The sequence below is a fragment of the Astyanax mexicanus genome, chromosome 19 (genome assembly GCF_023375975.1).
Source record: "Astyanax mexicanus isolate ESR-SI-001 chromosome 19, AstMex3_surface, whole genome shotgun sequence".
NCBI classification, from domain to species: Eukaryota; Metazoa; Chordata; class Actinopteri; order Characiformes; family Acestrorhamphidae; genus Astyanax; species Astyanax mexicanus.
In genome coordinates this window covers 16,052,489-16,074,742 of record NC_064426.1, presented here as the reverse complement: position 1 = coordinate 16,074,742, position 22,254 = coordinate 16,052,489, and the positions used below count along the sequence as shown (strand labels likewise).

The following is a 22,254-nucleotide window of genomic DNA, read 5'->3' as shown; positions in this document are numbered from 1 at the left end:
CAGAAAGAACCAGCTTTACCAGTCTCAGAACTCTCTAATGCCAAGCTCAGACTACATGACATTTTTGTCCCTCACAATGTTCACTATGTCAGATTAAGCAGTTATTTTCGTTTTGCATCGTTCTCAGGGGACTGGCAACACTACACGTTAGTCACCGACCAATCATCGCCCGTGTAATTGCGTGAGTTCATAGGTCATCGGGGGGAGAAGCATAGAATCTGAGAATCACAGCTACAGAAGCCCTTTGCGTATGGTATGGTATGGTAAAGATGTAGCTACTTAGGTTTCAGTGCCTGTAAACAGCATATTCCTTGGATAAAATGAATTATTAAATGATTATTAGATTATTCTTCTGTTTCTCTGGTCCAGCGAACTCCAGGAGCACCGTCCTGCTTTCTTTTCCCGCGTTTACATCTGTGCGCCACAGAACGCTCTGTCTTCCTATTGGTCAGCGTCAGGGAGCACGTCGAGGAGCATGTCAAACTAGGCGATAAAATACAAAAAATTGTAACATGCTAGTCTTTTCGTTGGACGCTCCGACGGCGTCGCTCACGTCAAATTACTGATCTTTGACTGTGTCACACTACATGGACCTTTGTCGCTCGCGACAATGAAATTCGGATCCGAAGCACGCAATGTGTCGACGACGACAAAATCGGGTCAAAATCGGGCTAAAATTGTGACACATTTTTCGCGCAGATGCACGTAACAGTCGGTCTTTATTAAAGCGTGGCAAAAAAGCCATTGTTAAAAGAAAACTATAAAAATTCCTGGCAGTATGCCAGAATCCATATTGGTGACACCACTAACATGTGGAACAAGGAGCTTTGGTCAGATGAGACCAAAATTGAACTTTTTGTCCAAAATGTAAAACATATGTGTAGCGGCAAATTAACACTGCACATCACTCTGAACACACCATCTAGACTGTCAAACATGGTGGTGGCAGCATCATGCTGTAGGCATGCTTCTCTTCAGCATGGACATGGAAGTTGGTCAGAGTTGGTGGGAAGATGGATGGAGCCAAATACCTTTGATCTTGGAAGAAAACCTGTTGGAGTCTGTAAAAGACAAAAGACTAGGGCGGAGGTTCACCTTCCAGCAAGACAATGACCCTGAACATAAAGCCAGAGCTACAATGAAATGGTTTAAAACAAAAAATCTGCATGTTTGTGAATACAGAGAGTCTTTTTTATTCTGGCCACTCAATAGACACACCCTCCGAGATTCCCTCTTATAATATTTTGGTAATTTTACCCTATTCTGCACTACCAGTTTGTTTATTGTCCACTGTTTACATCTTTACAAATTTGCAGTGCTAAATTATTATTATATAACTGCATACTTGCACTGTCTATATGCCGAGCATCTTCTCAATATGCACAACTAGTGTACACTGTTGTTTACTGTGTTTAACTGCACTACCTCCATTACACCCACACTAAAAGACTCTACTTTTGTACTTTATTATTTTATTGTATTTTTATATGTATCATTCTATCTTATCCTTCTATTGTCGTGTCTTACTATTTGCCATAATGGATCGCGCCAGACGACGCGGGGGAGCGTGAACTGTATGAGGTATGCTTGGGCACAGTTCTGTACTGCTTGAGTGGGTCTCAAGCGAACCCCCCCCCCCCCTCCCCCCCCCCAGCAGCAAGCTGAGAATGCAGATAAGGGAGGTGAAGGGGTGGTGGTGGGCGCGAGGTTGAACGTCACAAAGGTGAGGGGAAACAGGGAGGTATATATATGGCCAAGGGGAGGAGCTTGTAATTGAGGCGCGCTCCATATACCAAAACTCTGTTAATACTTAACATCACTTTGCCATAATGGATCGCGCCAGACGACGCGGGGGGGGGGGGGGGGGGGGTGGGGGTCGTGAACTGTATGAGGTATGCTTGGGCACAGTTCTGTACTGCTTGAGTGGGTCTCAAGCGAAAACCCCAAAACAATGGAAGAAAGTATGGCAACTAATGGAATTAAGGAAATACAGAAGCTAGGAGTTCGTGGGCAGTGAACAGGTCTCGGGTGTGAGTGCGGATGTAGCTGTGATAGACATGGGAGGACCAGCGGCCGAGGATCTGAATGGTGTGGTCAGGTAAACCTTGGTGAGAAGCTGTAGTGGCTGCTCCAATTCTGAAAGAATGGGCGGAGAAATGTGCGGGGTTAAATCCACTGAGGGAGAGTACGTTCTTGAGGTGAAAATGAAACCAATGACTGGTAGCAGGGGAACCGGATTCACTGATAAACAGGGGGTCATGAGGACGAGCACCTTGGGAGGGACGGAACTGGAGGTAGAGCTGGAGAGGTTCCTAAGGACTGAGAGATGAATGAAGTCTGAATATGTAAACTGGAGTATATATACCAAATTGGTTAGTTTTGCTTCTCTTGATGTTGAAAATGAGGGTGTCGGTGTCCAGGATGGTGATATCAGACAGACAGGGGTGGAGAGAGGGATGATGAGTGGTGGAAGGAGTGGTAAATTCTGAAACTCGGAGAAAACCAAAGAAAGCTAGCAAAAACATAGCTTCTAAGGTTTGAGAAATGTTGGGAGAATATTGTCCGGAACGTAGAGTGGAAAGGCAGCAGGAGAGAATGTGAGGTTAGGGGAAGACGTTTGTGAGTGAGAGGAGGTTCGCTCCTTTTAATGCCTTTTAAAAGCAGTGTGATCTGAGGATGACTAACGAAAGGATGAGGTGAGCCATGGAGGAGTTTATGAAAGAAGTTGATAGCTGACAGGTAAACTTTGAGGGAGGATGATCGAATGTAGAGGCGGGAGCTGGTAAAGGTGAGGAAGTTGGCCGTGCTAAATAGATCAAAGGAGGGAAAGGGGATTGAAAGAAAAACGTGGAACCGACGAAAACATTGCCATCCTGTCCAGTAAGCAGAAAGAGTGTTGGGGGAAACGGTGTTAAGAATGAGGTCCTGGGATTGGAGAGTCAAATTGTAGAAGGCGTGTGCAGCGGGAAGATGGTGTCCAAATAAGGTGGAACTGGGGTTGGATGTGGGTCTGAGAGTGGAGCCAAGGTCCTGAATTTCTGAAATTGGAAACGAGACAGAGAATCAGCAATGGGGTTAGATGAACCAGGAATGTGAACAGCTTTGAGAATGAACTGATGCATGATGGAGTGCCACGTGAGCCTCTGGAGCAATGGCATTAAGGACGGGGAATTTGACCGACCCTTGTTAATTGCGTTTACTACGGCTAGATTATCAGAGTGCGTGAAAATTACGTGTCGCGTCCATTCGTGTCCCCATAGCAGGGCAGCGACGATGATGGGGTAAAGTTCACGAAGCGCGGACGAATCACAAAGATCCGAGGGGAGCTGAAAAAATTCGGCAGGCCATTGGGAGGCGAACCATCTGCCGTCGTAGAAACCGCCAAAGCCTGTGGAAGGTGCGGCGTCCGTGAAGAGATGAATATCAACAGGATTAGATACTGCGTCGTTAAAGAAAAACGAAATGCCATTCCAATGAGAGAGGAGTAGGAGCCAGAAACGTATCTCTGCTAGACAAGCCTCATCCAGGGTGACGAACTGAAAGTAGGATGTAGCTGAAGAAGCGAGGAGGAGGAGATGGGAAATAAACGCGCGACCTTGTGGGATGATGCGCATGGCGAAATTCAGATGCCCGAGAAGCGACAGGAGCTGCTGCTTGGTGCAACGAGGCTGTTGCAGAAACTCTGAGAGAACTTGGGAGATGCGAGTTTGCTTATCGCGGGGAAGAGAAGCCTGTAAGTTGACAGAGTCCAGCAAAATCCCCAAAAATTCGAGCGATGTAGACGGACCAACGGTCTTTTCGGTGGACAGCGGAACGCCCAGGCGGTGAAAAACTGATGCTAGGGAGGTGATGCAACGAGCGGGCGGAGAAGACGGGGCGTCGAGGACCAGAAAGTCGTCCAGCAGGTGCACGACATGAGCAGGATCCAGGACAGTGCCTCAGCGAAACAGTCAAATATCTTGGGGCTGCTCTTACAGCCGAAAACGAGCCGGGTGGCGAAGTAGTAACGCCCCTTCCAGCGCACGCAAAATAGGTGCCAAAAGACAGGATGGATGGGTAAGACCTTAAAAGCTGAGACGATATCTGCTTTGGCCATCCAAGTGCCGCGTCCGACGAGTTTGATGAGGGAAATCGCATCATCGACGCGGGCATAGCACAAAGAAAACTCGTCGCTGGGCACCAGGCTATTGACGGAAGGAACAAAAGAGCCATGGGGAGCGGATAAGTCAATGATGAGGCGCAGCCGCCTGTGCGGAGAAAAGGCGATGGTATTCATAAAATCCCGATCCTCCGTATCGCACAGCCATGTCAAGGATGATGGACAGGTAATCATCGAGTTCCTGCCGGCGGGCAGGGAAAACAGCGCAGATAACATCGCGGAAGGTAGAAAACGCGAGAACGAACTCAGGCACGGTAAGGATCTTGGAGGCGCGGGATTCAGAAGATCCGAGCGTGAGAGATACGCCCCCGACATCGTGAAGGCGGGGCGCCGCAGCGGCAGCTGATGGACGTAGGAGAGAGGAAAGGTCTACATCCGCACCTTGCAGGATTCGCTGGCGTAGAGATGGCTGAACCAGAGGAGGGCAGAAGGAGCGGGCGCCGGCTGGAGGCGGGGCGGGAGCTGCGGTGGAGAGGGAGAAGGAGCCGTCGTGGACCTGAGGAGTGGGGAGGAGAGGCTGGGCAGCTTGTACACTCGGAGCACCTGAGGAGAGAGTGAAAGGAAGAGAAAGTGATGTTAGCTGCTGAACGGCCTGGGGGGGATCAGAGGAAACGGGAACAGGGGGAACAGGGGGGGCTTGGGGAACTCGGGGAACAGGTGAGCCGAAGGGAACAGAAGCATGGGGAACAGGTGGGTCGGAGGGAACAATAAAGGGGGAAACATGGGGGGCTTGGGGAACTCGAGGAACTCGGTGGACGGGGGGGTTGTGGGCGGGAACGGGAACCAAGTTTATCGTTTATCATCTTTTATCCCGTCTATAATTGTTGGACTTGTGTGTCTATCAGTGTTTTACTGAAACTGACCAGGATTTACATCATCGCTTATTTCTATCTCCGACACATAATGTCCCTGATGGGTCACAATCATTATACTGTAGTTTTCGACAATCACAACAAAATCTATTTCTAAGTTTTAATGCACTGTAAAATAAACTTGGTTTATTTCATACAACGGTCATCAGCAATATTCATACAGTATAGAGAAGAGGTGATGTCTTTATAATCTATAGGTTTAATTGGACATGATTAGATCTCATTAAGGTCTCATTAAGGTTAAAAAATATACTATTATTTAACAAATTAGCAAGTAGTAGTAATAATAATTATATATATATATATATATATATATATATATATATATATATATATATATATATATATATATATATATATATATATAAACATTGCATATATCTGTTCCAAGCATGAACATCCTAACATTCCATGAAAATCCTGTTTCTAAGCTTCTAATCTGGTGTAAGTCGGTTTGTGATATGTAAAATTCATGCAGCTGTGCTTCTGTTTTTTGTGTTGGTAATGCACGGGTGTACGTGCATGGAGCATGTGCAGCACACCTGCATTGCCAAGATAGCAATGAAAATTTGACTGTTCAATTTTGTCAATTTTTTTTTTTTTTTTTTTTTTATTCAGGTGTGCACCTGTGTTTTCAACCAACCAGGCCTGACAACATAAGGCAGGATAAAAGCTCTCAAAAAGCAACACATTATATCTCGATCTGAAGAAATTCAAGAACAGATGAGAGAAAGTAATTGACACTGTGGACTTACAAGGCAAAAATGAAACTTTTTAAAGGTGTGTGTCCTGTTACTTCTGGAATAAAACGAACACAACATTTCAGAAAAAGAACATCATACTGAAAGTCAGACATGATGGTGGTGTGTGTGTGGTGGTGTGGGACTGCTTGCTGCTTCAGCTCCTGCTATTATAGATGGAACCATAAATTCTGCTCTCTTCCAGACAATCCTTAAGGAGAAATTCTGCCCTTCAGTTTGTGACATTAAGCTGAGGAGTACTTGGTTTCTGCAGCAGGACAATGATCCAAAGCACACAAACAAGCCCACCTCTGAATGGCTTAAAAAAAAAACTAAATGAAGGTTTTGGAATGGAGAGATTCTGTGGCATGTTCTTAAACAGGACGTTCATGCTGGGAAATCTATTATTAAAATGTAAGAAGTAGAAGGTTCAGACAATTGTGGGAAAATGAAAACAGAAGTAAAACGTCAGCTGAATAAGATAGTATAGATTGGGGAACTGAACATTTTGTGTAGATGCTGCTCTAAATACTTTTTTAGATACAGCCCTAGACATGCCTCTGGAAGACTCTTAGGGCCTAATCTTACACTAAGCACAGTATAAGACAAGTATCCAGTCGTGATTTCAGGTCTTTACAAAGCAGCTCTATTTAAACTTGGTTCTGGGTATGGAACGCCTTGATTCGAGTTTTTGCAGGTTATTTCTGGTTATCAGTTTGAAACTAACAAGTTCCTCCTTTTTTTTACAGTGAAATTCCTGCAGCCTACTATCTCCTTCAGTCCCCATTATGGGGCCCCAGGGGCTAGAATTGACCAAGGCCTACAGTTTCTCTATCATTTGCTCACCTCAACCGCAGTATCCTGGAGGTTCCTTCCACCTGGAGTTCAGTGAATCCAATATGACCAGTATCAGTCAGCCTGCTGTTAACCACTCAGCCACCTTCTTCTTTCATGAGGCTGTGTTTATGAAGTTACTGTGTCAATGCACTTTCAGATCCTCTCACACTGAACTGTTGTATATTACTGTAAAAGTTACAAAGGAGCAATAGAGTTGTTCAGTCACCTATTTTGAAGTTTAAAGTATCATGGTCCTGATGTTATTTTTTTTACAGCTTCACTGGTGTCCTTCATTGGTTCTGGAGTGGGTATGGGACTGTTACTCATATTCAGTGTTGGGAAGTAACGGATTACATGTAACGGCATTACGTAATCAGATTACAAATTATGAGTAACTGTAATCCGTTACAGTTACTGCTTCAGTAAGTGGTAATCAGATTACAGTTACTCTGCTAAAATAAATGGATAACATTGCGGTACTTTCCTATTTTTGCTCTTCCAATCCAACACTGACAAAACGCAATCACATTCACATAAATCACGACATCAGAATATTCTATGATTCACAACCTCCTGGTCACACTCTCAGAAAAAAGGGTACCTTATAGTACCTATTAGGGTACAATCGCTTGTCACTGTGGCAGTACCATCTTAGGGTACAGATATGTACTTCTACTTATAGGAACAAATGTGTACCCTTGTATTTTGTACCTGAGGGGGACGAGTTTGTACCCTAGGACCCAAAGTTGTACCTTATCCACAACATGGTCACAGGTACAAATACAGTACCTTTTTGAATGGTACATATTTGTACCCACAGGGTACTGCCACAGTGACAAGACCAACTGTACCTTAAAAATGACAATGCTGTACCTTTCAAAAGTCAATTTTGTACCTTTAAAAAGACAATTTTGTACCATTAATTAAATAAACATAGAAAGTTTTATTCCAGTTTATTAAAGGTTAAAGCCACTGACTTAATAAAAATGTTGCATGTAAACAGTTCATTATACAGTAAAACAACCAACATATCAGCATACAACATACACAGCCATCAGTGAAATTAAAATGAAAATGTAATGGCATACATGTATAAGAGTGAAAATGCTAGTTATAAAATATCAACAATAAAAAATATTTAAACTTTGGAAACAACATTAAAAACAAAAACCTTCAACTCTGCCTGGAGGACTTGACAATTGGTTATATTAGGCTTACATTCATTGTAATTAAACAGTACAAAGTAAAAACATTTACCTAGCCCATAAAAACAGTGTAGATAACTCACAATGAATAAGAACATAACTCATATCGACATTTAACTAAATAACATCCATCTAATATCAGAATCACTGCTCAGGTCAATGCTAATTTTCATATTCAAGCTTTAAAAGGTGAACACTGGTGTGAAATGGACTTGGGGTATAGTAAAATATGATTACGAGTACTAACTTTTGAAGAATTAGCACTATAGGTATAGGGCATAGTGTTTTCACCATTAACAAGCTCAAAGCAGCGCCACACTTAATTGGTAGAATTCTGAGAGCCCTGACATTTAAAACAAGGTATTGAGAACTGAGAATGCAAGTGAAGTTTATTAAAAAGATATATAAGACCCTAAAGAAAAAGTGTGTAGCATAAAGCTACTTCTCCAGATGCCACCATTTTAAAGTTAGGTTATGGCAAGTTGCCTGTCATATTTTAAAACCTTTTGAGCTAAGTTTGTAATTTATTGTTTTTGTATTTATTCTCATGTAGATAGTCACCAGATAATTTCAACAATAGATGTAATTCATGCACTTCCACAAACTTCCTTTTGCAAGCTGTTAAACTAGCCTACCCATTTGTTCGTACTCAACATGTTTCACGACACCCCAAGTGCATTTCACACCAGAGTTTTCATTTAAGCACTTGCATACACTACTCTTCACTTTAGCATCACCCAAATTCACATATATGAATGTCTGCATACCACTAACAAACGTCCATCGGCCATGTATGTGTCAAGTGGCTGAGTCAGATTCATCCCCTGGGAGTACACAAACCCAATCAGGGTCATATGCAACCTCATATGCATGAAAGTGTGCATCAAATGATAATGGAAGTAGTAACTTCCCACACACAAGCCACACAGTGTCCACATTTAGAATGTATTTCACTTGAAAAAATAAGGGAATATTTTCAGTATGTACAAAGCCAATTACAAATACATCCCTTACAGCATACTTGACATTGTCAAGTTTTACTTCTGTTACACACTGAAGTGTCTTCCCAGACAAATCTGTATCTTTCAGTGCCCTGTTGAATCTTAGACTACTCTGAAGCTCTTGTGGTAAAGATGTAAACTGTGTGTCCACACTTACACCAGACATTTTTTCATAATCTCCCAACAAGTTTTTTGAAGAAAATTCCCAGCACTGTTTAAACTGGTGACGTTTGCTTAGAGTTACAGGAATATTAATAAAATTCCTACATGTCCTGGCCACAGTTTTAAAGTACTGATGCTTGCTTTCAAAACGCATGAACCAAAGTGAGCGCAAGGGTCCATATGACAAAAGAAGCCTTGAATAATGTATAAGATAATGACATTTAGGTGTTATTACATCTTTACCTAATACATAACTTAACTCTGACAGGAAGTCTTTGACAACAGCATCAAGTACAGGAAGGAATTCTCTGTTAATTACAGGTGCAAGAACAATATCTACTATTTCTCTGCATAAAAGAAACACACCCCAATACCTACAACTGGATGGTATACGATGGCCTACCAAAAAAGGCAAGAGTCTAAAGAGACACCATTTTTGTGCAGCTGACCCACTAATACCAGAATTTTGCAATATTTTTTCAGAGATTTCAGCAGGTTTATTTTTTGTCATTTTTACCCAATGAAATGTGTTTTAATTCTTCATTAACTTCTTGTATTGTTATATGTTTCTCACAATGAGCTTTACATAAAACAAGTCTCATTACCAATGGTATTACTCCTTCTAGTAAGTCGTGCATGATGTCAGCAGGTAGTGATGTTGTAACATCAAAATAATCAAGTTCATTAAAAGGACAACTACGCTGTACACCATATATTGCACTGTTTGCTGAATTCTCCCTCATACAGTCCAGGTGATATCTATGGACATCAGCAGTTCTCAAAATAAAGTGGTCCTCACTGAAGTGTTCCTTCTTATTTGAATGGGTTGCCATGCAATAGCGACAAATTCATCCAGAATTAAATGACATTTTGAATCCACCAATCATATGAGCAGACAAATTATCTCCAGAGAAGGTAGCCAACGCAGCATGTACTTTGTAGTTGTGGTCACCAAAGGTTACAACAAAACCTTCAGTTGCAAGTACTTTTAAATCATCAATTAATGGTTTCAGAACAGCGTCCATATTTGTTTGTTTAAACAGTGCATTTCTGATCAACAGAGCCAGATGAATGTGCTTTACCTTAGACCTGTACTTGCAACCAATATTGCCTACAGTGTAGTAAAAGGCACAGAGTTTGTGTTTTGTTTTTTTGGAACCTAGTGGATTAACCACTTCAAACTCTTCATAAAAATGCAAACGCAGCGCTTCTGGATTGACAGAGAAAAATGGATGTTGTTTAAAGAACAAACCATCTTGATAATCCTTCAACACATGTTCATCTCTTTTTTGCATACTGAGTGCTTGCATGTGATCCCATATCTTCGTGACCACAATATTTTTTTTAAAACATCAATTACTGGTACATAAGCATAACTTCCAATTTCCTGGCCTGACAGATCTTTTACTTTATACTGCAGAGGTTCAGTCATTCCCAAGTTAGATTTGCAATATTCTTCTAGCAAATATTCTGAGCGTATTACTTTAGAGGCATCCTCAAAAAAATCTGCAGATTTTAAAAGTTCCAATAGCTCAGGACAATCTTCAACACTGAAACCATTCTGCTGGAGATGATAAGAAATTATGGAATCATAGTGTTCCTTAAAATCACTAAACAAATTCTTAATATCATCAAGAATGTCCTGTTGAACAGATTTTGGTAGAACATTCTTTTCTCTGCATTTTAATGTGAAATTAACAAAATTCTCCCTGAAATTTGTTAGTAATTCCTTTTTGTTAGGCAGTAAATGCACATCTGTAGCATCTTTCTCTAAAGTTACTTCTTCTGAAGATACACCACTGACATCTTCAGCATCATTTGGAATATGTGGCAAAATCTGCGTTTTATGTTTTCTGTAGACATGCCTCCTAAAAGACTCATATTTGGTAAAAGTTCTTTGACAGTTATCAAGACCACAACTTACACTAATATCTGATTGGTGCGAGTGAATTAACCCAATATGCTGTACCAATTTCAACAATGTGAAAAAGCTGCGCGAGCAGATAGGACAACAATACGGCTGTGGCATTCTCTATTATGCCAAAAGGTTAATGATCCTAGTAATAGCAGTTGGCAGTGGCTTGTCACCAGCTTCAGACACTTTGAGCACGTCTTTGGATAAATGTTAGCGTATTCCTGATGTGAGGGGGGTAGGCCAGGTTGAAAGTGAAGTAGGCATAGAATGCTGCAAGAATGGCATCCTCCACACTCACAGTTCTGCAGATTTCTAAACCCTCCATTTTAACAACAGCAGCATTCCTTCTTTCACAGAAGACCTTCCAGTCACAGGAATCCAGTAGTTGAACAATGGGATATGGTGTGGCAGGTTCCTCCTATGCAAAAATTAAGGATTTTTAGTTCAGCCATCCAAAAACAATGACAAGCCCTTATAGTAAAGACATTTCACTTTGCGACCATGTTGACAAAGCCACGTGTGTATGTACTGCCCCTCTATACATAAAAAAAACAGCATCCTTAACCTTAAAACATTGTTCCATTGTTGCTCATCAATAATTGTTGATTAATTGTAGTGGTAGATACAATGTGGACTCAATGATAAAATTTGAGGTCAAACTGCTAAGCACTTTTTATTCACTACTAACTGGAATAAAAAAAGTGGAATTTACCAACTACATAAGGGAGAAAATGTTATTCATTTGCATCATGCTTATCTTAGATTTAGCCTTTCATTAATTTTTATTAATTTCAATCTTTTTACGTGAGATGGACAGAGTGAAATGTTCATTAAAAAGCCAAATGTTTATTCTGCTACACATTGATGCTAGCTTTAACAGTTAGTAGGTTAGTAGTTTTGCTTTGGAACTTCAGCTTGTTTGAGCATAACTGGTTGCCATAATACAAAAGCTAAATTACCTGGACATTGCTCTAGACCTAGGACCTTCTGAAGTAAAGAACACTCCTGACCCACATCTGAACATAAAATGATTATCTTAAACAATAACAATTTATCCACCCTTACTACCAAAACCTTCAGATATTATAGGGCTTTTACAATAACTCTACGGAAGAGTCCACACAATCTCTACTAATGAATTGCAGATTCATAAAAGCTAAAATTAATACTATATGTTTTTCAGAAGCCATATAGTTGATATCCAGATTGGCTCTGCTATGGTGGCGTGCTAATATGTTCTTCCCTGGAAAAAAATACTGTTACTGTGATTTGGTAAAATAAACATGGTTTGGGTACAATTTGAGTAAAAAATGAACTATTGTGGTAAGTGCATCCTGAAAAAAAATAAATATCAAATAAATACCTTTCCCAGTGATATATAGTTCTCCAGCTTCTCTTTGAAGACTGTAGGCAGGAGTATAAGTGCAGCTTTAAAGTCCATTCCTTAAATGGAAAGATCACACAGGAAAAGCTGGCATTAAATTATAAAAGTACATAAATGGCTGCGAACTTTGACTTGACCAGAAAAAAACAATACATCCTTAAACCCACCAAGGTTCATATACACATGCATAAATATTAGGGGTGTCACGATTCTCTAAATCCTCGATTCGATTTCATTTTCGATTTGAGGGTCACGATTCGATTCAATTCTCGATTTTCTTGTTTTTTTTTCTTGTTATTATTTTATGCCTCATAAAATTTAAATAATATATTTATTATTATTATTATTATTATTATTATAAATATTATTATTATTATTTATTAAGATATATATGGTAATGCCATCTAGTGACTTTTTTTTGGTAGCAACAGTGTGCACTATTAAAACAAGCAGTTTATCAGAGCTGTGTGTGGATGGCTGGTGAAACTGCTCATTACATGAAGCTGCAGTTCTTCATCCAACCACTAGCAGCAGCAGCACAAGCCCCGCTCTCTTCACTCAGTCACTACTTCAGTACAGCCCAGCCACGGGCTACAGAGCTCAGCCAGTCCGTTTTTACTGTTTCTGTAAACAAATAAAGGTTTTAACCCCACTAACCGGATAATACAGCTCACTACAGTTCATCTTTCAGCCCAAGCAGCTAACAGCAGCACGTTAGAACAGCCGACACGGAGTCACTGCTCGGATTACATTATAAACAGGTCAGTTAGCGCGCTGCTAACCTCAGGATGTTTATAACTACGGAGTTTAGTGGACACACCACGGCCGCCAGGTAAGTCTTTTAAAGGCTACTGAAGACTATTAAAGGCTATTAGAGTGTAACCCCTGGCTCCCAGGGGTTACAAGAGGTTATTGAAAGCATTATTGGGGGGCAGAAATCAGTACAGGCTGGTTAGATAAGTGATGTGGGTATTGTCTTATAAATATTTACACATAACTTATATCTCTCCTGAAAAGCTTTTATTTTAGTCAGAAACACGCTTGTGTTTACTTTATCTGAGAGAAAGATGTTTTTTTAATTCAATGGAAAGCAACAGGTGTAGTCAATTATAAGTTTAAGATTTTTAATCCACCTCACTGTGATCTATAGTCAGTGTTCTCAAGTCACACTGACACACGCATTTCAGCGAGTTCACACTCTCTCACCTGCGCGCACCCACCCCTCCGTTAGATACAGATACAAAACCTGCGCGCCCAACCCCCGCCCCCCCTCCCCCGTTGGACAGATAAAAACAGTGATCACACTCCCGCCGACTGCGCTCATGCAGTGGCTATCTCTATTTAAATGAATAGGATGCGCTGTGTTGGTGCCGCGCCATTTGCGTAGCGCGCTGCGCTATTTGCGTAGCGCGCGCAGGAGGGATCGTCGATCCTCTTTTTGACTTCGATACTCGAGATCGTGACCTCATTTCGAATCGATTTCGATAAAATATCGAGATCGTGACACCCCTAATAAATATTAACTGAAATACCATGTCAAATTGCACACTGAGCAAGATAACTTGTAAAACATACCAATTGTGTCTTCAACAAGTGCCTCTCCTCTCGAGTCCGCATATGCTTTTTCAATTGTAGATTTTCCTCGCAACAGCTTCAGCAGACTGGGAACCATCTCACTGAAGTTCTCACGGAAGCGCAGATTTAGGTCAGTGACTGTGTATTCGCCCGACTTCCTGACACAACTGCAAGAGACCATTACGAAACAATTAAGTAAACAAAATCAATGCATGAAATCAAAAATAAATTTAATTTAATTCCAGCTTGACATGTATAATTGAATCATAGTCAGCAATTCCACATTTGTTACTGAGAAATAGAACAGTACTCTCACCAAGCTGCTACAGTTTAAAATCATATTGCTTTATGGTACACATTTATTTTTCAAACATCAATTTTTAGAAAAATGGGCAAATAAAAGGTTTAATATGCACTGTATTGAAATAAGATACAGTAAACCGCACAAACTATAGTTTAGTTTCTAACTCACGCCAGTGGCTGTTCGAAGGAAGGGGTATTTTTCAATAGCTTGTGCAGTCATCATGTCATGTGTGATCTCTCTTCTTCTCCAATGAAACGTCCGAGTCATTCGTTCATTGACTACTGCATTGTCTGGTTGTGTCCTCTGGTACTGTTCTTGAAAAATCTTTACATGAGCATCCACTGAGATGGAATCTTCACCAACAACATCTGGTTGCTAGACCTACCAAAGGACAGTTGTTAAACACATTCACACAAGCACAAGCACACAAGTTAAAAAGACATTTCTGCATTTAGACGTGGCAGTCATGTCTAACTTAAGTACTACTGTACATCCCGAATTCTGCCCAAGTATAGTATATTTATTTTATTGTAGTCAGAGACTACAATAAAATAATAATAATAATAATAAAAACATTTAAATCTTACCGATGGACTATCAATTCTTTGACAAGTTGTTTCTGGTGGCTTGTGTCTCTTGACACCATGGCCAAACCGTTCTTTAAACCTCTTTACCTCTTCATCACTGACAAGGGGAGCACGTTCACTTTTGAATTTTCTTTTTAAGGACATGTGCCAGGTATGCTAGAGAAAGGAAATTAAAAAACCTTAAGACTACTTGTTCCTGTTTTGAAACACTAAGGCTGTCCAAAAAAATATCCAAATAGATGATTTCAGTTCCAGCCTTAAACAGATCTTCTAATGATTAGAACTGTTGTATTTTTACTACAAAATACAAGTATTTTAAAATTCAGAACACAAGACACAACATACTTACATATCCATTGCCCTCCACATCTCTCAAGAAGGGAAACTTTAAGATGAGAGCTTTGGCCACATTCACATAGTCACAGTTTGATGGATACCTATAACAAAATTACACTATACAGTAAGGCTGCAAAAAAAAACAAAAAAAAAAAACAAATGAACTAATCATTCAGCATCTATGTACTTATAGTGTGTATTGTGCCATTGCCTCTTGTAAAAATATATATAAATTAATACTTAAATTACATCAGCACTAAAAAAAAAAAAAAAAACACACTGGCCTTTCAGGAAGAAGGGGCGAAGCCTGGCTCTCAGAGATATTTTCTTTTCGCACAGTATCCAACTCCATCTGGCGGATAAGACTCATGAATTTAGCTTGCTTTTTGAAAGATCCTGGAAATAATCATCATTCATTTATTATCATAAATAAATGAAAAACATTTCCCCCCAAACTTGGATACAACATAGGATAAACAAATCAGGAAGCCATTTTCTCTCTCTAGGAAAATTGCCCCCATGTCTGGAAAATGTGGAATAACGTCCCCGAGTCCTACAACACAGACTGGCACCACTAGCTAGCTAACTAGTTAACTAGTTATCAACTTATTAACACTACCCCTGCTTAAAATGGTCTTACAAAAGTACTGAACATTGATTTAAGCGGTGCAACAAGTCTCCCTCCCTCTCCCTCTCTCTGAGCGGGGATTTTCTCCCCACGCGCCTTCCAAAGTGAGCGGTTGTAAAAAATTCCCTTAGCCCTTCAGCTAGTTAGCTGTGGCTAACAGACCAAATACTGCATTATCTACACAACTCATGCATACAATTATCTAACTCTACACTTTGTGAAGGGACAAGCATTTTTTGGCGCCAATAACTAAGGTTCCCTCACAAAAACGGGGTCTGCAAGCTAGATAGCTAGCTAGCTAACTTAAATACTGTTAGCTAAGCAACCTAGCTAGCTTGCTAACTAGCGTTAACTTACGAAATATTTAACAAACTTTCTTTTGCATATAAAGCATATAACCACACCCAAACATATTTAAAAATAGTTAAACCATAAGAATATTACTTGGTTACCTCAGTCCATTCACGAGTTACTTAAACAGCTAACAAACAGGCTAGCTTAGCTAGCGTTAGCTAATTTAGCTAGCTAGCAGGCTAACCTAGCTGGTTTAGCTATTATGATTATGGTAACTTCTGACAGAGGCCAACACATCACAAATTAAACTCACCTTTGAATTTCTTTTCTTCCTCTGGTGATATTTGTATGCCCCCATCTGTCAGCTTTTGTAGAAGCTCCTCAGTGGACATCTGTTCAACAGCCATCCTTACAGGTGCCCAAACGATTTGATAAAAGTCTCCTGACTCTCCTCGCGCCAGATTACTACTGAGCACTGATTGGCTGGGTGACGTCATTAACTGACCCAGGGGGCTTGGCATGAACAAACCTTACTGTTGGAAATAAAGTCTTTATCTGACCTTATTTGTATACTTGAAGTTGTATAGTCGTAATTGTATGCTTGAGTTGAATAAAAAAAATACTTATATTAAAAAAGATAAAAGATAATATTTTAAAAAGGAACAAACTTTACCAAGTGAGAGGATCTACTACTTAATCCATAGATTCTGCACTTTTCTCAAGAGATATAAACTTAACATTGTAACTGTGAGCTCTTTCAGCAAAAATGCTACCAAATATGTTACCCATCCATGTAAATTTCATTATTTTGTTGTATTTTATTTATTTATTAATGAGGAAGGGGAGGAAGAAAAAAAATAATTTTATAGTAAATACAAAAATCAAATAAGGAAAGTATTTTACATCTAATTATGAATTATATGTTCTTAGTTGTTACATTTCAAATTTATCTAAATAAACACAATGTAACCTAATCTTTTTGTTTATATGATTGTATAAACTTGCCACACACTCAAAGCAAAGAAGGTGCTTTAGTATTTAAAATATAAGGCTTCAAATGACTACAAAGTTTATTCATTTTTTGCTCATTTGTTAACGCCTATCTTTAACATTTTATGTTCATTGTTGTAGAGTGTACTGTATAAAGGATTTTGTATGTACTCTACAAAAATGCAGATATGATTCTAGTAAACTATTTTAAAACAAAAATGCTTAAATATTTTAGAAGGATCAGCTGTTAATTTATTTAAATAAATTCCTAATGCAAGTAATATAACATAAAAAAAACCTGAACTACTTGTAAGTACTTTTGTGTACTTTTCAATGCTTTGTACCTTTAAAGGTACTGAACAGTACTATGCAGGGTCAAACATGTACAATTAAAAGTACAGTTGTTGATGGGGTACATATTTGTTCTTCAAAGTAACAGTATTTGTACCCTCATGTACCTTTATTTCTGAGAGTGCAGAATGTTTTCACTGCAGAGGCGCCCCCTAGCTGACTATGTAAAGTAGAATGCTTAAAAGCGTCAAATGTTCTAAACACACCGACAAACTAACCGACTCATATTCATTAGTACTACTATGACTACCTGCACGCAAATTTTCATCCATTTACATGAAATCAGTCGCCAGAAACTGAAAACAGCCTGTTTTTTCACATTATTTAAATGGAGAACACGCCTCCCCAACAAAATAGCCTTATAAAATATTATTAGTATGTAAAATAACATCATATTAGATTATAGAAAATCACTTACTATCACAGCATCCACAGTACAGCACTGAACCGCAGATAAAATATCCATAAAGTCCTTTATTCGCCTGTTCACTTCTCCTCACAAACATGCGTTTAGTTTCAGCGCAGCCGCAACACAATATTCTCAAGCTCCTAGTGAGCACGCAATGTAATCTTTTCACGTAAAGTTGTACGTGAATACAAAGCTAAGGATGTCCTCTTCTAGATTCTGTGTTTTTTATTGGTCCACAAACCACTATTTTTCTTGATTGATCGTCTTTTGCACAAATAACGTGAGCACTGGATCGATCCAATCCAATCAAATCAGGTTATGGCCTTTCTCCAGGGTCACAAAAGTGATTGACACCTATTTCAACCAATAGTCCACCCTTAGACGAAGAATCCTATGATTTATGACATTACCGTCAGTCGCTCTCCTTCGCAAAATCACGTTACTCTCCGACGCTCAGATTCACCTGTGTTCTGAGGAAGTTCCGGGTTATGCTCATCATGTATTTTGTATTTAAGGCTGCATTATGTATTCTATCTTCGCGAGGTATTGTTGACTTTGGTTGCATACTAAGCGTTTCTCATGTGCTCTTCTATTGCCTTCTCGTTACGAGCCTCTTTTCTGGTTTATCGGTTAATGTCTCTTGTTTTGCCCCTTTTGGATTTAATGCTTGGTTGGACTGTCTTTTGGTTACGAACACGGACTGTTTATACTACTACGGCTTTGGTTTCTGGTGAGATTATTGTTTGTTTGGCTCTAACATCTGTACTATCTGGTTATCAGCCTGTAAATAAATCTGTTTGTTCATTTTACTCTGCAAGCATCGCTCCACTCTGTCTGGTGTTACAACTGGAAAGAAAAATAAAACAATAATATGCAATATGTGGTTGCTACATTCATTCAGGCTTAAAAAATGACAATATTGTAAGTAATCCAAAGTAATCAGATTACGTTACTCACTTGAAGTAATGTAACTGATTACGTTACAAATTACATTTTGAGTGATGTAATCAGTAATCTGTAAGGTATTATATTTTAAAAGTAACCTTCCCAACACTGCTCATATTAGTGCCAATACTTATTTTCCTCATAAAGAGATGTTAACAAGCAAAAACAGCAAATGGACATGAAGATGGTTCATAAACAATTTGAGCACTGACTTTTCTCAATCAAACTTTAATGTACATATAACCTGCTGTACAGATTTTTTTTATGTTTATAATATTTACATTTTTCAGATTAACAAACAGATTTTAATATCAGACAAACATGACCTTAGTAAATATAAAATCAGTTTTAGATGATGAATTCATTAAATAAGGGAAATATATACAGGGGTTGGACAATGAAACTGAAACACCTGGTTTTAGACCACAATCATTTATTGTCCTGACGGACAGTTCTGGTGGAAACAGGAGAGTTGAGGTGCACATTGAATTCTGCCGTGATTTGGGCAGCCGTGGTTTTATGTTTTTTTGAAAATCTGGGTTAGCACCCGAACATCCCTTTCAGACAGCTTTCTCTTGCCTCCACAGTTAATCCTTTTGGATGTGGTTGGTCCTTCTTGGTGGTATGCTGGTGGTATTACCCTGGATACCGTGGCTCCTGATAAATCACAAAGACTTCCTGTCTTGGTCACAGATGCGCCAGCAAGACGTGCACCCACAATTTGCCCTTATTTGGACTCTGGTATGTCACCCATAATGTTGTGTGCATTGCAATATTTTGAGCAAAACTGTGCTCTTACCCTGCTAAATAAACCTTCACACTCTGCTCTTACTGGTGCAATGTGTAATGAATGAAGATTTACCACCAGGCTGCTCCAATTTATCCATAAAACCTCCCACACTAAAATGACAGGTGTTTCAGTTTCACTGTCCAACCCCTGTAAATCCAAACCTCCATGGCCCTGTGTGAAAAAGTATTTTACCCTGAACCTAATAACTTGGTTGTGCCACCCTTGGTAATGACAACTGCAATTAAGTTTTACCGATAACTGGCTATTAGTCTCTCACATCTCTGTGAAGGACTTTTGCCCCACTTTTCTTTACAGCCAGTGTGTCCTGTGTTCAGTATGATGCTTAAGGTGTTGTTGCCCACACAGACTGTTTGTAGTTGCAAGTTGCAGAGAGAGGTACTGAGCCCCAGCTTGTCAAGTTTGCAGATGAGTTGTTGTGGTATTATGGTGTCAAATGCCAAGCTGAGGTCTATAAACAGCATTCTCACATACGAGTCTCTCTGGTCTAAGTGAGTGAGGGCTCGGTGGAGAACAGAGCAGATTGTGTCCTCCATAGACCTTTTGGCTCGGTATGCAAACTGACAGGGGTCCAAAGTTGGGAGGAGAATGGATTTGATGTGGACTAAAGCACTTCATGATGATGGGTTGTTGTTAAAGCAGAATAGAGCAGATTTTTTAGCACAGGTTCAGTCATATGAAAAAGTTTGGGCACCCCTTTTAATCTTAATCGTTTTTAGTTCTAAATATTTGGGTGTTTGCAACAGCCATTTCAGTTTGATCTAATATCACACGTATCTAATAACTGATGGACACAGTAATATTTCAGGATTGAAAAGAGGTTTATTGTACTAACAGAACATGTGCAATATGCATTAAACCAAAATTTGACTGGTGCAAAAGTATGGGCACCCTTATCATTTTATTGATTTGAATACTCCTAACTACTTTTCACTGACTTACTGAAGCACAAAATTGGTTTGTTAACCTCATTGAGCTTTGAAATTCATAGCCAGGTGTATCCAATCATGAGAAAAGGTATTTAAGGTGGCGAATTGCAAGTTGTTCTCCTATTTGAATCTCCTCTGAAGAGTGGCATCATGGGCTCATCAAAACAACTCTCAAATGATCTAAAAACAAAGATTGTTCAACATAGTTGTTCAGGGGAAGGATAGAAAAAGTTGTCTCAGAGATTTAACCTGTCAGTTTCCACTTTGAGAAACATAGTAAGAAAATGGAAGACCACAGGGACAGTTCTTGTTAAGCCCAGAAGTGGCAGGCCAAGAAAAATATCAGAAAGGCAGAGAAGAAGAATGGTGAGAACAGTCAAGGACAATCCACAGACCACCTCCAAAGAGCTGGAGCATCATCTTGCTGCAGATGGTGTCACTGTGCATCGGTCAACAATACAGCGCACTTTGCACAAGGAGAAGCTGTATGGGAGAGTGATGCGAAAGAAGCCATTTCTGCAAGCACGCCACAAACAGAGTCGCCTGAGGTGTGCTTTTGCATACCTTCAGTTTCAGTTTGTCAGTTTTTCCTTTTTTTATTATTATTATTTTTTTTTGGAGTTCTGCAAAGTCCGTTGGACTTTGAGATGAAGCACAGTGTTCCCTTTTTGGTTTTTATCTCAGTTATCTCATCCAGTATTCCCTTTCTCTTCTGTGCTTTCTGCTCATCTTGCTTTAGTTTTTCATTTTTGGTCGTCAAGATGCATGTGATACTAAGCAGTAGCTCCTTTGTTTAAGCAATGTTGAGCAGCCCTCCAACATGGTTCACATGGTCATAAATGATCGGCTGAGAAATCAGTGAATGCTCTTTAAGGTTCTCCACCATCACCTCCTTGTTCACTGAAAATCCTCTCTCAACAGAGGCCTGCTTTGTTTGATAAATGTTTGTGGTAAAATTCATCCAAACTTCCACTTTGTGGGTTGAAGTTCTCGAAGGAATCTAACACTGACATCAGGTGGCTGTCATAAAAGTGGCCAAACTCCATCAGAAAATCATCACAGCATTTTTCTTCAATGCGGCCTGTTTCCACAAGGAGTTGGAGAACAGTGGTGAGTTTTCGGGTGCTTACTATCTTTGCTCTTAAGGAGCACCCTTGAAACCTGTACCAGGAAAAGCTCAACACATCCTCTTTAAAACATGGTGGTGGCAGTGGCGTGCACAGACATTTTGGGGGGCAAGTGCTCAGGGGGAAAAAGGGCACTTTTTAGTGCACGTAAAACACTTCTGTAAGGGCTGGTGCCCAATCGAGGCATCCTCCGGGGCATCGGAGGGCGCGCCAGGCCAGCGCCGAGGGTTAATTGGCTAATTACCAACACCTGCTTGCAACACCTCTTAAGCAGCGCCAACCAGCCACTCGGCGCTGGATCTTTGATGCTTCTCAGAGCGAATCTATGCCGGTTCCTCGAGTGAGCCTCGGCTCCTTCGTTTTCCTTCCTGCTCTATCCACGGCAACAGCCGTTTTCCTTCTTTGTCTTTGGAGAGAGCATTGTTCAGCATCGCTGGCGTGCTCCTCCTGCCAAAGTATTTTCATCTATCCTTTTTTATTCTTGAGTTTGGTGTGGCTGTGTAGAGCTGTGTGCTCCACCGCTCTCCTCTTGAGTTTCTGTGTCTGTGTGTGTGTGTGTGGGTGAAACAGCTGCGAGGCCACGCGGCTCGCTCACCTTCTCTCTCCCGCACTGTTCCTCTCCACTCTGGTGGAGCAACGTTAAAAATCCACAATCACCTTAGTTCACTTCTTTGTTTAGTTTGGAAGCCCTTTGTT

At 40.1% G+C, this 22,254-nt stretch overlaps 1 protein-coding gene and 1 long non-coding RNA gene across 3 annotated transcripts in view; one reads left to right on the top strand and one right to left on the bottom strand.

The window, feature by feature from the left end:
- LOC103034334 (uncharacterized) overlaps nt 1-22,254 on the top strand; it is a 381,713-nt gene that overhangs the window by 307,723 nt on the left and 51,736 nt on the right. The window lies entirely within an intron of this gene.
- On the bottom strand, nt 7,547-15,293 carry LOC125784334 (uncharacterized). 2 transcript variants are annotated; one of them, XR_007427060.1, is made up of 6 exons: nt 15,091-15,293; nt 14,742-14,897; nt 14,323-14,535; nt 13,851-14,017; nt 12,255-12,334; nt 7,547-11,309 (listed from the first exon to the last, which is right to left on the bottom strand). It is a non-coding gene; the product is annotated as an uncharacterized LOC125784334 (long non-coding RNA). The 2 variants fall into 2 exon arrangements; XR_007427059.1 differs by having other exon boundaries at nt 13,851-14,008.